Source organism: Equus przewalskii, chromosome 29, assembly GCF_037783145.1.
Source record: "Equus przewalskii isolate Varuska chromosome 29, EquPr2, whole genome shotgun sequence".
Lineage (NCBI taxonomy): Eukaryota > Metazoa > Chordata > Mammalia > Perissodactyla > Equidae > Equus > Equus przewalskii.
This window is the reverse complement of record NC_091859.1, coordinates 21,295,439-21,310,902: the sequence shown is the minus strand read 5'-3', so window position 1 is coordinate 21,310,902 and position 15,464 is coordinate 21,295,439. Positions and strand designations below refer to the sequence as shown.

The 15,464-nt window shown below is 38.2% G+C and overlaps 1 protein-coding gene and 1 pseudogene across 12 annotated transcripts in view; both read left to right on the top strand.

Annotated features, from left to right (window-relative positions):
* NTN4 (netrin 4) overlaps nt 1-15,464 on the top strand; it is a 170,672-nt gene that overhangs the window by 88,825 nt on the left and 66,383 nt on the right. The gene's annotated exons all lie outside the window — the stretch shown is intronic.
* On the top strand, nt 342-3,084 carry LOC103561936 (aspartate aminotransferase, mitochondrial pseudogene; annotated as a pseudogene).

Genomic DNA, 15,464 nt, shown 5'->3' with positions numbered 1-15,464 from the left:
GAGTCCTGAGCAAAAGGACAGACACAAGCCTAGAGGCCCCCATAGCATGGCCCAGAGAAGCCATATTTGTGGGTAAATGACCTGTGAGACAACCTGAATGGCTCTTATCAACCAAACTAAATTACCAGGCTCCCCAGAGACTTACAAGACATTTATCAGTATACATTTAAAAGGAATAGTTTTGTTTTCTTTTACTTTTTTAAGTCCTCTGAATGTAAACTGTCAAAGAGTGAGCAATGCTTTCTAAGGCTAAAGTGAAAATTCTAGAAATTCCTATTTGTTCTGCTATATTCAACAAGGGATAATTACCCCAAGTTATGAGACTTTTGCAAAAGTCTTGAAATACAAGAATTCTGTACAATCTTCTGCCAGCAAGAAAACTGTCAATCCATGAGCCCGAGCCTCCGGGTCTGCGCCTGCTGGCCGTCTGCTTCACTCTGCCACTACCCGCTGCATGCTTGCTGCCCACCATGGCCTTGCAGTGCTCTGGCTGCATCCTGTCTGGGGTCCTGCCGCCCTCCACCCAGGCCTCGCTGTGGCAGCCTCTGCCAGATCCATCTCAGTGGGAGATGGGACCCCCAGATCCCATCCTAGGAGTCACAGGAATCTGTAAGAGAGACACCAACAGCAAAAAGATGAATCTAGGAGGTGGTGCCTACTGCGATGATAGTGGAAAGCCTTACATGATCCCTAGCTTCCGGAAGGCAGAGGCCCAGATTGGTGCAAAAAAAATGGACAAAGAATACCTGTCCATTGTGAGACTGGCTGAATTTTGTAAGGTTTCTGCAAAATTAGCCCTGGGTGAGAACAGCAGAGTGCTGAAAAGTGACCAGTATGTCACTGTGCAGACCATTTCTGGAACTGAGGCCCTAAGGACCGCAGCCAGTTTTCTGCAAAGATTTTTAAAGTTCAGCCGAGATGTCTTTCTGCCCAAACATCCTGGGAAAATCATACACCCATCCTCAGGGATGCTGGATGCAGCTACATGGTTATTGATACTGTGACCCCAAGACTTGTAGCTTTGACTTCACAGTGCTATGAAGGACACTTTAAAAATGCCAGAGCAAAGTGTTTTTCTCCTGCATGACCATGTCCACAATCCCAGGCGAGTGGACCCTCATTCTAAGCAGTGGAAGGAAATAGCAACGGTAGTGAGGAAACAGAATCTCTTTTCGTTCTTTGAAGTGGCCTACCAAGGCTTTGCCGGTGGTGATGGTAACAAGGATGCCTGGGCAGTGCGCCACTTCATTGAAGAGGGCATTAATATTTGTCTCTTCCAATCCTTTGCCAAGAACGTGGACTTATATGGTGACTGTGTGGGAGCCTTCACTGTGGTCTGCGAAGATGCTGATGAAGCCAAAAGGGGGGAGTGACAGTTGAAGATCTTGATCCGTTCCACGTATTCCAACCCTCTTCTCAAAGGGGCCTGGATTGCCTCAACCATTCTGACAGCTGGATTTGTGGAAACAATGGTTGCAAGAATTGAACTTCAGGGCCAACCACATCATTAGCATGAGAACTCAGCTGGTCTCCAACCTCAAGAAGAAGGGTGCTCCCACGACAGGCAGCGCATCCCTGACCAGATTGGCAGATTTTGTTTCACAGGGGTAAAGCCCGAACAGGTGGAGAGGCTGACCCAGGAGTTCTCCATCTGCACTGCTGTTCTTTTCCTTAGGCGTGAAGGTGTATAACTAGCCTAGATTTTCATCCTATTCTATTGCTTGATTGGCCATCAACCCCATCCTATCAGGATTTACTTATGTGAAGAATGAAAAATGTAATTTACTGCTCATCCCATACCCTCACCTTTCTTGGCAAAGAATAGCAGAGAGTAGGCAACTGCATCTTATTTCAGCATCCTCTTTAATGATTGTTTACTTGTCTCCTCTCAGGATGTTGCCTCTGCCTGATTGGACCGTGTACCTTCGTTCAGTGAGGTTGTGCAGTCGCTCACCTCACATAATAGGTCAGGCAATGCAGGGTAGAACCAGGAAAGAGGATGCTCTTGGCTTTGTTTTTAACCTTTATGAGCTGCCAGCTGGGCTTAGGCTTCACCCTTCAGAAAGATAACCTCCATCTGCTCTAATCACATAGACATTTTTTTTTTAAGATTGACCCTAAGCTAACATCTGTTGCCAATCTTTTTTTTTTCTTTTTTTTCTTCTTCTTAAAGCACCCCCAGTACATAGTTGTATATTCTAATTGTATGTCCTTCTTGTTCTGCTGTATGGGACGCTGCCTCAGCATGGCCTGATGAGCGGTGCTGTGTCTGCACCCAGGCTCCGAACTGGAGAAACCCTGGGCTGCTGAAGCAGAGTGTGCCAACTTAACCACTTGGTCACAGTGCCAGCCTCTAATCATGTAGACTTATTGCATTCTGGTTTCTCTGTTACAATAAAGTTAATGTAAACCCCCCCAAAATAAGGGGAAAAAACCCAATCAACCTATAAAGAGGATCTGCATAGCCAAGTAAAGGGGATTAGATAGTTGTGTTTTTCCATTTCAAAAGGATGTTAGAATGAGGAGTCTTCATCCTAGAAGACCCTATAGGATGGAAACCTCATTTCCTTGCTAATCTCAGGCTGCTTTGAAATGGGAAGCAATTTCTTTTTAAAATAATACTAGTTTTGTGACATCCTGCTACCTGGTTTTCATATGGGTCTCTACCTCTGCAGGACTGGTGGTATCCCTGGTGCTGTGACTGCAGCATGTCCCGAAACCAGGCAAGACCAAGTCAAACCTGGTGCTGGGCCAGGTGAGGGGCAGGAAGCAGGCTAACTGGCCAAAGCTATGTTGGCCTCCAGGGATCCAGTTGCATGAGAATCCTTGCTGGCTGTACTCCCTTAAAAAAAAAAGCCATAAGCAATTGGACCAGCAGAGGCTTAGGGTTGGAAATGTGAGTGCTTCTGGTTTGAGATTTTTCCCATCTCTAAACTTAGGTGCATTTTATTTTTATGTATATTTTTTATGGATTATAAAGAGCTGGTATTAAATTTGGAAATGGTTGCCTCTTATGAAGGTGATGTTTTTATTACTCTGATTGCTTACCTGAGCAAATTGCACATTAAAAGCATAGACGTTTTCATTTCCTTTTTTGTTGTTGTTGTTGTTGTTTTGGTTTTTTGGCTAACTAGGGAGTAGATGCCCTAAGTAGAAGTTACATGGGTAGTTGGTAAAATAGCAAATGTTAGTATCATTAGGATGTGGTATAGACGGGGAAGTCTTGATTAAATGTTCAGCCGGTGCTTTCTAGGTCTCCAGCCCCTGCTCAGTCCTACAGAAATGCTTCTCAGTTCAATTTTCCCTACCACCAGTTCAAATTTCCCTCCAGAATTTGCAGACTTTCTATTGTCATGAAGGAGGCAATCACTTGGGATCGTGTTGATACATTTATCAGTGGGATGAGATCCTCCTGGAAAAAAAAAGTTAGAAAATCTCTTGCAGGATACGCTATCCAAATACTGCATCTAACTGACATCAGTAGCTAACTTAGAATGTGCAAGTGTGAGAATAGCGTGGGCATAGGAAAATGTCAGTTTGTGAGGTGACAGATGAAAAACCAAATAGCTCTCAATTATTTTATTGAAACTCATTCAGGTGTATTTCCTAGTTAAAGAGGACTATGAATTATTTCATATCATGTTTAGATCATTCTCACATGCATCCAAGACATTATTTTAATCAATATTATAACCACCCAAAGTTTAGCCATGTTTTCCTATCTTTACTCAATAATTTCTCAACCACTTTCCAAAAAAAAAAAAAAAAAAAAGGCATAGTCTTTTTCCTCATTAAGAATATGGCCATAAGGTCAATTGTCCTCCCACATTTGTGTGTCTCTGAACACCATTCATTATACCTATGCAGCTACAAAAACTGGATTCACAAATTGTGCCTGCAGGATGGAAGGTAACCTCTTAAGAAATGCTGTTCTTTCACTAGTCAGCTCGTCATGGGTATGCGGATAGGAATCGAACTTTCTTTAGCACAGTTTTTCTTTATAGCAGTCATTCTCAAAGTGTGGTCCCTGAACCAGCAGCATTAGCATCCCCAGGGAACTTGTCAGAATTACAAATTCTCAAGCCCTACCCCAGACCTACTGAATCAGAAACTCTAGAGATGGGGCCCAGGAAGCTGTGTTTAACAAGCCCTCAGGTGATTCCAGTGCTTGCTAAAATTTGAGAGCTGCTGCTTTATAGACTATGCCAATTTATCTGCAGTTTATATTGTGAGGATGAATAATTAATGAATCTGATTTTGTGGGCTAGAATTTTGGATGGCTGATGATAGAAGTTAATGGAAATGACACTTAGTCTGTTTCTTTTCTTTTCTTTTCTTTTTTGTGGTGAGGAAGATTGGCCCTGAGGTAACATCTGTGCCAGTCTTCCTCTATTTTATATGTGGGACATCACAGCATGGCTTGATGAGCAGTATGCAGGTCCATGCCCAGAATCCAAACCCTCAAACCCTGGGCCGTGGAGCAGAGCATACAAACTTCACCACTACACCACCAGGCCTACCCCTTAGTCTGTTTCCTAAGCTAAAAGGGGTCATTTTCCTTTTTTGGGAGAAGGGAATAGGAAAAGGCATGAAGTGGGGTACAAGTGGGCAGCCTCATTTACCTTAAAACACTCCTCCTGTGTCTTTTAAAGTAGTACCATCTTTTCCATGTTTCCCCTTCTTCCCAGATCCATTTCCATTTATCCTTCATCAGTTCAATTTTTCCTCATCTGTTCATTTTACTGGAAGGCAAAAGAGCACAGTGATTAAGACCCCAGCATGGAGTCAAATAGACCTGAGTTTGACTCACCACAGTGTTTACGAAGTTACTCAGTTTCACTGAACCTCAGTTTCCTAATAAAATGAAGATAATATCTACCTTATATAGTTATTGTGAGGATTAAAATAATATGATAGCCAGTGTCTGGGATATGGTAGACACTCCTTACACTGCTGTTATTATATTGTATTATTGCAGCCACTTCCACTACTTCTCCCAGATACACTTCTTCCCCAATAACAACAAAAATAAGTCATAGCTTATGTGCTGTTTGACATGTGTTCAAGGCTAGGGGTCTTGTGGCAAGGAAAACTACTTTGACTCCAGCCTGCTGGGATCCCAGAAATTATGTGAAGAGGAGATCTTAAGCTTTCCCTCTTTGCAGCTGGAGAAGACTGATTTAGTTGTCTTTTTTCCTAGCAGCTGGTGATTTTACAGCTGTTGGATGATGGGTGGTAAAAAGAAGGAACATGGAGAGTTTCATAGTTTTACTAAAATATCATCCACTGAATAACACAGAAGCCTTAGAATACGGGGAGAATTGTTTAAATGCCTTGAGGTACACTTGGAAAGGTGGATTTTTCTTTTGTAATCAGAAACTCAATAGAAAAGAGTGTCAGTACTTTGACTGATGTGTTTTAAATCTAAGAGCAAACATTTAGACCTGTGAGTTTGAGGAAAATGTTAGTTAGCTGCCTAGCTGTATAAGGCAGGTTTTAGAATCATTCATATAGTTTCATTACAAAAGTTTTTCTCATCTGAACCTGAATGCATTTATTCATGTATTTATGTTTGCACATCTAACATGGCATGTTTCATCAATTCAGAACGGATTTAAGACCATAGTTTCATCTTCTTTTTAAAAATTCTTTACTGTACTGTGAATAAGCCAAAAGTAATCATTAGAAAGCTCTCGCGTCTTCAAGGTATTAAGTAAAAGAACCATGGGTTTAAAAACAACCAATAAAATTATTAAATAAGAATATTAATCAAAATTTTAACACATTTTTATATAGCAAAACATACATTCATGTTTGAAATGAACATCTGTAAATTAGTCTTAGGTCTTCTCAGCATTGAAAAAAATAATCATCATGGACTATAAATACTACTAATAGTTACCACTTATTGAATGCTTGCCATGTGCCAGGTCTTGTGCTATCATGCTAGAAATGTCATTGAGTTTAATCTTCACAACAACTAGACGATGTATCACCATCATTTTCCTTCATAGATGAGAAAGTGAGGCTTGAAAATGTTAAGTGACTTCCCCAAAGTTAAGAAAGGGTAGAGCCACAGTTTAAATTTGCCTGTCAGACACCAAAGCTCAGCCTCTTTTGGCTATTGTTGTGCTGCTAAAGACTTAGATCTAAACAGGGTTGACGTTATGTCAAGAACAGAGAAAAAAGAGGAGAGAAAGGACAGAAGGGGCAAGGGAGAGGGGGGTGGGCTCAGAGGATTGATTCTCATGGTGGACCATGGAATCTAAACTGAGCAAGGAGGGAAAAGACACGAGAGAGCGAAGAGCATTCCCACCACCGAAGACTTACTGCTTTATATTTTATGAAGCCCTTTCCCAGGCGTTGTTTCACTTGACCCTTACGACATCCCTGGAAGTTAGGGATTTTTATTTCTGTTCTGCAAATGAAGGCAACTGAAGTAGAGAGAGATTAATTTACTTGCTTGAAGTCACAGTGATAGAGTAATTACTCCACACTGAGTCGTTCCTACCCCACCTCCTCCCCCAATAGGCTACCAAGAAAAAACTCTTATTAAAAAGACTCTTCTTGGGGCTGGCCCCGTGACCAAGTGTTTAAGTTCGCACACTCTGCTTCGGCGGCCCAGGGTTTCACTGGTTCGGATCCTGGGTGTGGACGTGTCACCGCTCATCAAGCCATGCTGAGGCTGCATGCCACATAGCAGAACTAGAAGGACCCACAACTAGAATATACAGCTATATACTGGGAGGCTTTGGGGAGAAGAAGGGAAAAAAAGGAAGATTGGCAACAGATGTTAGCTCAGGTGCCAATCTTTAAAAGAAAAAAAAGTGTTATAAAGACTCTTTTTATAGGGCTAGGTAAGCTACCTAAGTCATCTGCATTTTAATATGGAACCAGAAATTATCATTGATTCTCTCTTCTCTTCCATTCAACAACTAATGAAATGGCCCGAAGGGAAGAAAGAAACAGTGAAAGCAATAAGTCTGGATTATCTACAAAGTAAATAATAATAAGTGATCATCTTGTGGGGGGATACACATCACCTTTGATGGGCATCTTTGGTTTTATTAGAAAGAGATATGGGTAAAGAAGAGATAAAACCAAATATGGGCATTAAAACCAAATATATCCATATTTGGTTTTGTTTATTACCAAAGTTTACTTCCATCTCCAACTCTCAGTCATATCCACTGCTGATGAAAGGCAGCAGCAATCCTGATCATTTACTTGTCATGTTACATTTGGAGGAATGGGTAATCCTATCACCAAAGGGGGCACAATGTTCTACTCCCAATCTTAACAAAATATAAACCCTGCCAATTGGATACAGTTAGTGTGAGACCATCCCCAATCCATTTGAAAGTCTTGCTCTTCCTGTTTCAGTGTTCCCGTGTTATTATGGTATAGCTTTGCCAGTAGTCCCTTGGCAATGAGTAACTACAGATGCCGTGGAATGTGTACAGAATGTTGATTATACTTCATTTACTACCGTATGTTTCCTAGTAGAAGGGCAAGGCAGTGAAATATGTTCATGGCTGGAAATTATTAGTGTTTTGACTGTAAAACTTCCCAATGAATCTAGCCATATTTTCTCTCTATAGAGAGTAACATACTTTCTTTTAAAGGCCAAAGTTGCCTGAAATTACTCTTTTTGTTTGATGATTAGGGAACCAGAATACTTCAAATCTAGAGGCATTACAAAATGTTTTTTATACTCATGAAAGAATTCCCTGCTGGGTTCTTTCAATTCCCAGAACATTTAAATATTTATTTATAGGCCTTTGACTATTTCACAGAGATGTTAAAGGATAAAAATACCTGAAAGCTAAAATGTTGGTGTCAGAGCTGACATCTCTAAAGGTGAAATATAAGCCAATAGAAAAGTAAGATTGATTCTCCAAAATGTAATATTTGTTTATTCAACTTTTCATGAACGTGCTTTGCAGAAATGAAACACATCTATATTTAGGTCAAAATTGGAGCATTGTGAAGATACAAAAATGAGGGGTTTTTAACAGGATTGAGCTGCTAGTCCTATAAATTTGGGAAGAAGCAACTTAAATTTGACATTTTTCTTATTATAAAGGGCTCCTCAGATATTCAAGGCATATCTCACAGCACATTTTGTTATGAATATTTCCTTGTCAGTATAGCATTTTTGGTTCCATCCTGTGGATAGCTGTGAGATCTCTGGGCCTATCACTGCTAATATAATGGTAGGGGCTGGGGTGGGTGGGGGAGGAGGAAGCTACATGGAAAGAGAAAAGCTGAAGTTACAGATAAAGATCTCACTTCTGGTTCACAACCCCAGGTCTCATATCTCTATGGTATTTCATTTGTGCCTTGCCAATTTTGTAAGAGCTGGAAATGTACTTCAATTTGTCCTAAAACAATTACATTTGGTAGAAGATAAGATGTAATTTAAGCCCTTATTCCCTCTTACAAGAATTTTTAGTGACCAGACATATAAGGTTAAAATAGACACACACACACACGTGTGTAAATATATCTTAGTTCTTCCACAAGAAAGAGAAAATTCGCAGCCATTTCAAATTGTGAGGAAAACAAGGTCTGTTAATCTTGGCATTCAAGCCCTTAATACTATAATTAGAACAACTGGTGTATTATGTCTTAGCAATGTAAATATTTTAATGGAATTAAAGAGTACATATGTGGGGATATAGGACTAGAGTATTTGTTAACTCATAATAAGATTATTTTTTTTTTTTTTTTTTTTTTTTAAAGATTTTATTTTTTCCTTTTTCTCCCCAAAGCCCCCCGGTACATAGTTGTGTATTCCTCGCTCTGGGTTCCTCTAGTTGTGGCATGTGGGACGCCGCCTCAGCGTGGTCTGACGAGCAGTGCCATGTCCGCGCCCAGGATTCGAACCGACGAAACACTGGGCCGCCTGCAGCGGAGCGCGCGAACTTAACCACTCGGCCACGGGGCCAGCCCCATAATAAGATTATTTTTAGTCATGGAATTCTGATATCTTTTTAACTCTTCTCTCTAACTGTTTAGATAGAAGGAGAAAACTGTGGTTTCAAAACCTAAAATATATTTTTAGCTTTCGGCTCACATATTAGAAATGGAAAAAATGATTACATTTGTTCCACTATTAAATATTTTACATATAATGCAAACAATTATGAAATTCGTAAGAGTAAACACTGATCAAGTGTCCTTTGTCTTTTATTTTTGCGTCTCTAAGGGCACCACTACGACATGTAACTTAGCTGGCTGGGTCAGCTCTTAGAATTCCTGAAGGGCAGTGGTTTCATTGTTTCCCACATAATGCCCTGGTAGACATTAAAATTAAAAAGAACATGGGATCATAATATTTCCATATGCTGAATAGAGGCTAAAGATGGAGTTGTAGCATATTTATCTTTTAATTCTCATTCATAAGTTAATTCAATTCTCATATATAATAAAAAGAGAACTTAATTCTGTGGAATTACACAGGAGTAGGAATAGTGAAAATACATGGGTTCCAAACTTTGCCACCTCACCTCACTAATATGCAAAGCCAGGAACTACAGCCTATTTTGCCAAGCACTTGGGTTATTAGTGGTCTTGACACAAAACCCCAGTCATTCCTCAGGTCTCCCAGAGTCCCCTGTATTTCTCTTGATCAAAACATTTACCTCACGAGGCCGGCTCCGTGGCCGAGTGGTTAAGTTTGCGCACTCTGCTGCCTCGGCCCAGGGTTTGGATCCTGGGCGCGGACATGGCACCCCTCGTCAGGCCACGTTGAGGCGGCATCCCACATCCCACAACTAGAAGGACATGCAACTAAGATATACAGCTGTGTACGGGGGGGGTTGGGGGAGATAAAGCAGAAAAAAAAAATTTACCTTACTATATTGTAATTATTTACACGTCCAACCTTCTCTGTCTCCTAACCTATCTGCTTCTTTAATGGCAAATACAGGGGCATTCACAATGTCTAACATATAACAGGTTAAAAAATCCTGCATCAATATATGAATGAATGAATTAATGGCATTTTTAAAATAAGAGATTCCTTTCAGATAATAATATTAATATTAATGAAGATTCTTGATTGACTCTGTCACTCACCTGCATATTTTCTCTTTTAATCCTCAAACAAATATATGGGGCTGGGTTTTTTTTTTTTATACCTTATTTTATAGGTAGGAAACTATGTCTTGTTATTAAGGAACATGCCCAAGATTATTGAGAGCAGGGATTAGGAACCCTATCTCTCTAATTCCAAAATTTATTCCCTCTTTGTCACATTTATCCACATAATGCTAAGAAAAGAAACTAAGAAATCTTTAGTAGAGTTTCATGTACATTAAGGTGCTTGTTTTTTTCACTGTGAAGATTATTGTGGTCTTATTAAAGCAGTAAGATAAAGACTAATAATATATTTTAACGTCACATTAGAGGAAAGAAAATACCTTCACACATGCTTCATAAATAAATGTAATGGTACAAATACTAGGAGAGTAAGACTGATTATTCCACCTTTGACCCAGCGTCACATTTCTTTGGAGAATAACTGACTTATCTTCAGTACTTCTTTTCAATTATTGGATTTCTGAAAATTGAGGCTAAGAAGAAACACATAATGGTATCAGTCCTGATGTTGTCCTTGTTTTTCTTAAAATATTTTTCAGGGTATGAGTGTCATAAAATCTTTTGGAACTTTTTAATGTGATTTACTGAGTTGAACAGAAAAAATTATAGTCGAAATTCATTTCTATTTCATATATATTGAATTTCAGTTTTAAAATGCCATTCCAACCTTAATTTATTTCTTTTTTTCTTAATATAAAAAACTTTAACAGTGCAACCACAAAACACTTGGTTTATAATTAAAATAGCAACCAAAACATTTATAAAGTAACTAAACATATGCCACTAAATTAATTTTATGCTACATGTTACATTTTTGTTGCTAAAGGACCTGATGTCACAAGAGATGTGTGAATTCATTCCACTTACATTATTTCTTCAGTTTCCTCGGATTACGGTGGATTGGATGGCTTTGCCAGGAAATTAAACTGTTTTCATGCAGTACATATCTAGGAAAGCTTTCTGTGTTTTAGATATTAAATAATAGATCATTATGAAGTTTCAAATGTTCAACATTCAGGAATAAATTATTCCAATCAAACTTGCTCAGAGACCAAAGAGCTTCTATAGCACAAAGGTATCTTATAACAAATAGCTTTTTACAATATTTCAATACCTCGTGTAGCCATCTTACACAAATTGAAAAGCAGAATGATGAAAGTTATAAATATTAAGAGATAATCTTCCTTAATACATCAGCTATCCCTCAAGATAATAAATAATACTGTATTTCCACTTAATTTATTGTACTACATCTACAAAAAGATTTTTTTTCAAATCCCTCAAAACCTTCGTACTATGGAAGTTTAATTTTGCTTTTTAGTCAAAATAAAACCTTGAAATATTTTTGTCTAGACATTGCTAACCCAGCCATGATGGATGCACTATTTTTTTCAAACTATTAGAAGGAGCAGTTATACTTCCCTAATAAGGATAGAGAAGAGTGGTATATTCTTGGCTATAAAATTTTATTCTAGTAAAAAGCTAGGTGACTATATATTTTAAAATTCCAAGTCAGTTGAATATCAGAAAATCAGCCAATGTTAACACCATAATAATAAAATGAAGGATAAAAGCAACATGACCATCTCAATGGATACAGAAAAAGTTTTTGACAAAATCCAACATCCTTTCTTAATTAAAAAGAAAAAACGCTCAACAAACTAAGTATAGAAGGGAACTTACTCAACATGATAAAGGGCGCCCGTGAAAACCCCACGTTGAACGTCATACGTAATGGTGGAAGACTGAACGCTTTCCCCCTAAGATCAGGAATAAAGCAGGGAGGTCTGCTATCACCACATCTATTCAGTATTGTACTAGCAGTCTTAGACAGGGCAATTAGGCAAGAAAAAGAAATAAAAGCATCTAGATTGGAAGCAAGAAATAAAACTTTCTGTACTCACAGATGACATGATCTTGCATTTAGAAAACCCTTAAGAATACACATACACACACACACACACACACACAAACTATTATTGCTGATAAACAAGTTCAGCAAAGTTGCAGAGCACAAGATCAATATACAAAAATTGGTTGTATTTCTGTAGGCTGGGAATGAACAATTCGAAAATGAAATTAAGAAATTGGTACCCTCATATATTGCTGGTGGGAATGTAAAATGGTACTGCTCCTGTGGAAAATAGTCCAAAAGTTCCTCAAAAAGTTTAACAGAGAGTTACCATGTGACCCAGCAATTCTTGTCCTCAGTATATACCCAAGTGAATTGAAAATATATGTCTGCACAAAACCTTGTAGATGAATGTTCATAGCAACATTATTCATTATTCATAACAGCCAAAAAGTAGAAACAACCCAATGTCCATCAACTGAGGAATGAACAAAATGTGATATATCAATACGATGGAATATTATCCAACCATGAAAAGGAATGTAGTCCTGATACATGCTCCAACATGAATGAACCTTGAAAACATTATGCTAAGTGAAAGAAGCCAGACAAAAAAGACCACATATTATATTATTCTTTTTATATGAAATGTCCAGAATAGGCAAATCCATAAAGACAAAGTAAGTTAGTCATAGCCAGGGGTTGGAGCTCGGGGAAGAATGGGGAGTTACTGCTTAATGGGCACAAGGTTTCTTTTAAGGGAATGAAGATGCTCTGGAATTAGATGGTGGTAATGGTTGCACAACTTTTTGAACATACTAAAAACCACTGAATTGTATGCTTTAAAATAGTAAAACTGATGAATTTTATGTTACATGAATATAATCTCAATGAGAAAAAATCAATAGCTAAAAAACAAACAAATGAAAAACCCATGGCTGGTTGTAGAGAAATTTTACAGAATCAATATATTTCTTTTCAAGTCTCAATCATTAAGCTGTCTGTTTTAAAAAGCAATAGTTTGGGATGGATAGGTATTGAAGAAAAACAATTCTTTCAATAGCTGTAGCTGTTGTTTCTGGACGTATACAGATTTCTTAATGACTCTGCATTCAGATAGAGTTGCCAAACAAGTGTAAGTTTTTAATAAATCAGTATTTCCACCTTGATCTTCCATATGAGTATACTCAATAATGAAGACGATATTTTAAGAGATTCACCTAGAAACGAACAATTTTTCAATAAGAAAAGAAGCATCTGAATGATTTAATTCAACAACAAAAGACTATGGAAGAAAACATGCCCTAGCAACTGGCTTCTTGTACTGCAATCAGGGGCTCATTTATCTTAAACAAGTCAACTTTTGTAACACCCTCGGCACTGTATAGAATTCTGAGTGACAGTCAAACAGAGCTGTCAAGGGAGAAGGAAAACAGTGGGAAATGTGAACTAGAATAAATTAAAAAAAAAAAAAAACCTTGTAAGAGAATGCAGAATAGTCTGTGACAAGGAATTTTCCTTTAAAATAACCAGAAGCTATGTGAACGCATTGAGCACGTGAATGTCAATGGGGTGAAAAGTACTTAATAATCCCCCACAGCATTTCTAATAGCATTTACCTGGCCCCCAACTAATTATAAAAACCCATCTAAATCCTAAAAGACGTTGAACAAAACCCCACAAAACCCTCATTCTCGTGTCAAATGCTGCTTGACAGATAAGTTGCTTACAAAATGAGTTCTACTAGTTTTTGCCTTCACTCATTTTCCTGGGTTCTTACTCGATAGTTTGTGTTACTGGTTTTGACAGCATATTAGAAGTTATGTATTGTTAATTCCACTGTTGCTAGTTCTTTCTAAAATTATTAAAATTAAATAGGTACTAAGAAATTGAAATTGATATGATCCCTTTTTCCCTAGTCATTACATGTATATATATATAACTAATTAGTCATACTACTCACCAGAGATTTTATTATAAAAAGTTATTTTAGGTGTTTGTGGGAAGGAAAAAAAAAATCCTTCTGATGACGTCACTGTTGTAAGATGTAGCCTCTAATATTTTTGGACTCTCTTGGGAGTTCTATTCCCTGTTCTTCCACTGCTTTGCGTTGTGACCTCGGAAAAGTTTAAGTACAAAAAAGACAAGTGCAAAGTGAAATTATGAAAATAAGACTTAACTGAGATTGAATGAAGAATAGAGATGGAATGGGTCAAATGGCTAGCTAGTAGATGTCCTAGTGACTCAACACAGTGACCAGATAGCAATTCGGCTTGAAAGGAGTTTCAAATTACTTAGCTGTATACTGAGATTAGTTTCCTTGTATAGCATTATAGGAAACTCAAAGTCTGCCTATAAGCAAGAAGTGCAGCAAGACTCTAATGATATTGGTCAATCTTCTCTGGCTCTGTATCTTGCGGCTGGAGAAATTGTGGCTACTATAGAGGAGAAAAAAGCTAATTTGATATTATAAATTGAGGAAGCCTTAGATACACTGAAATAAACATCTTTAAGTCAGAGCCTTACTTAATTGCCATTATATACATTCAAATCTGAAACCAAATTGTGTGTGTAACCTAACTCTATTCGCTTGCAGGATTCAGCTAAATAAATATATCTATTGGACAGATGCTGTTTTTAAAAGCCCAATAGTCAGGGGGCTGGCCCCGTGGCCGAGTGGTTAAGTTCACGCGCTCCGCTGCAGGCGGCCCAGTGTTTCGTTGGTTTGAATCCTGGGCGCGGACATGGCACTGCTCATCAAGCCACGCTGAGGCAGTGTCCCACATGCCACAACTGGAAGGACCCACAACGAAGAATATACAACTATGTACCGGGGGGCTTTGGGGAGAAAAAGGAAAGAAAATAAAATCTAAGAAAAAAAAAAAAAAAGCCCAATAGTCAGAAATAATTCTTGAAATCCACTGGAAACAAAGACCACATAAACTATGCAATGAAGTAATGGGAGGAAAAGAAAATTCTCTTAAGTTGGTAATAGTATGATCTTATCTAAATGTAATCTTCATAAGCCTCCTGGGCATTACAATTTTTAATTCAATGTTATTTGCGTTGTTTTGGCAGAAATATTTATTACAGTCCCCACAAGAGAGATAAAGTGCCTGATGATACTGAAAAGAGGAGGCTAGTAGAATTAATCTTGTGAAAATATAAGACATTCAAGACTCATTTAGCTATATAAAGCATGTTGAAATTTCCCTTTTGGAAGTACATCCTCAAGTAGTCTTGATAGGAGAACTCTAGGTAACATGTGGAGGATGAGAAATGCCAGTGGTAAAGGATAAATTTTTAAAGGGTAAAGTCATGATCTTCACACAGATATAAAATGAACACATGTCAACAATTTTATTTAACTCAATTAATAAGGGACCAGTAAGTACAACTGGTTCAAAGGAAAATTCAAAGAACACACATACATAGGCAAATAAAGCATGTTGAAATATATGGACAAATAGATGCACAACAGGTCAGTAAGAAGGGCAATGATCAA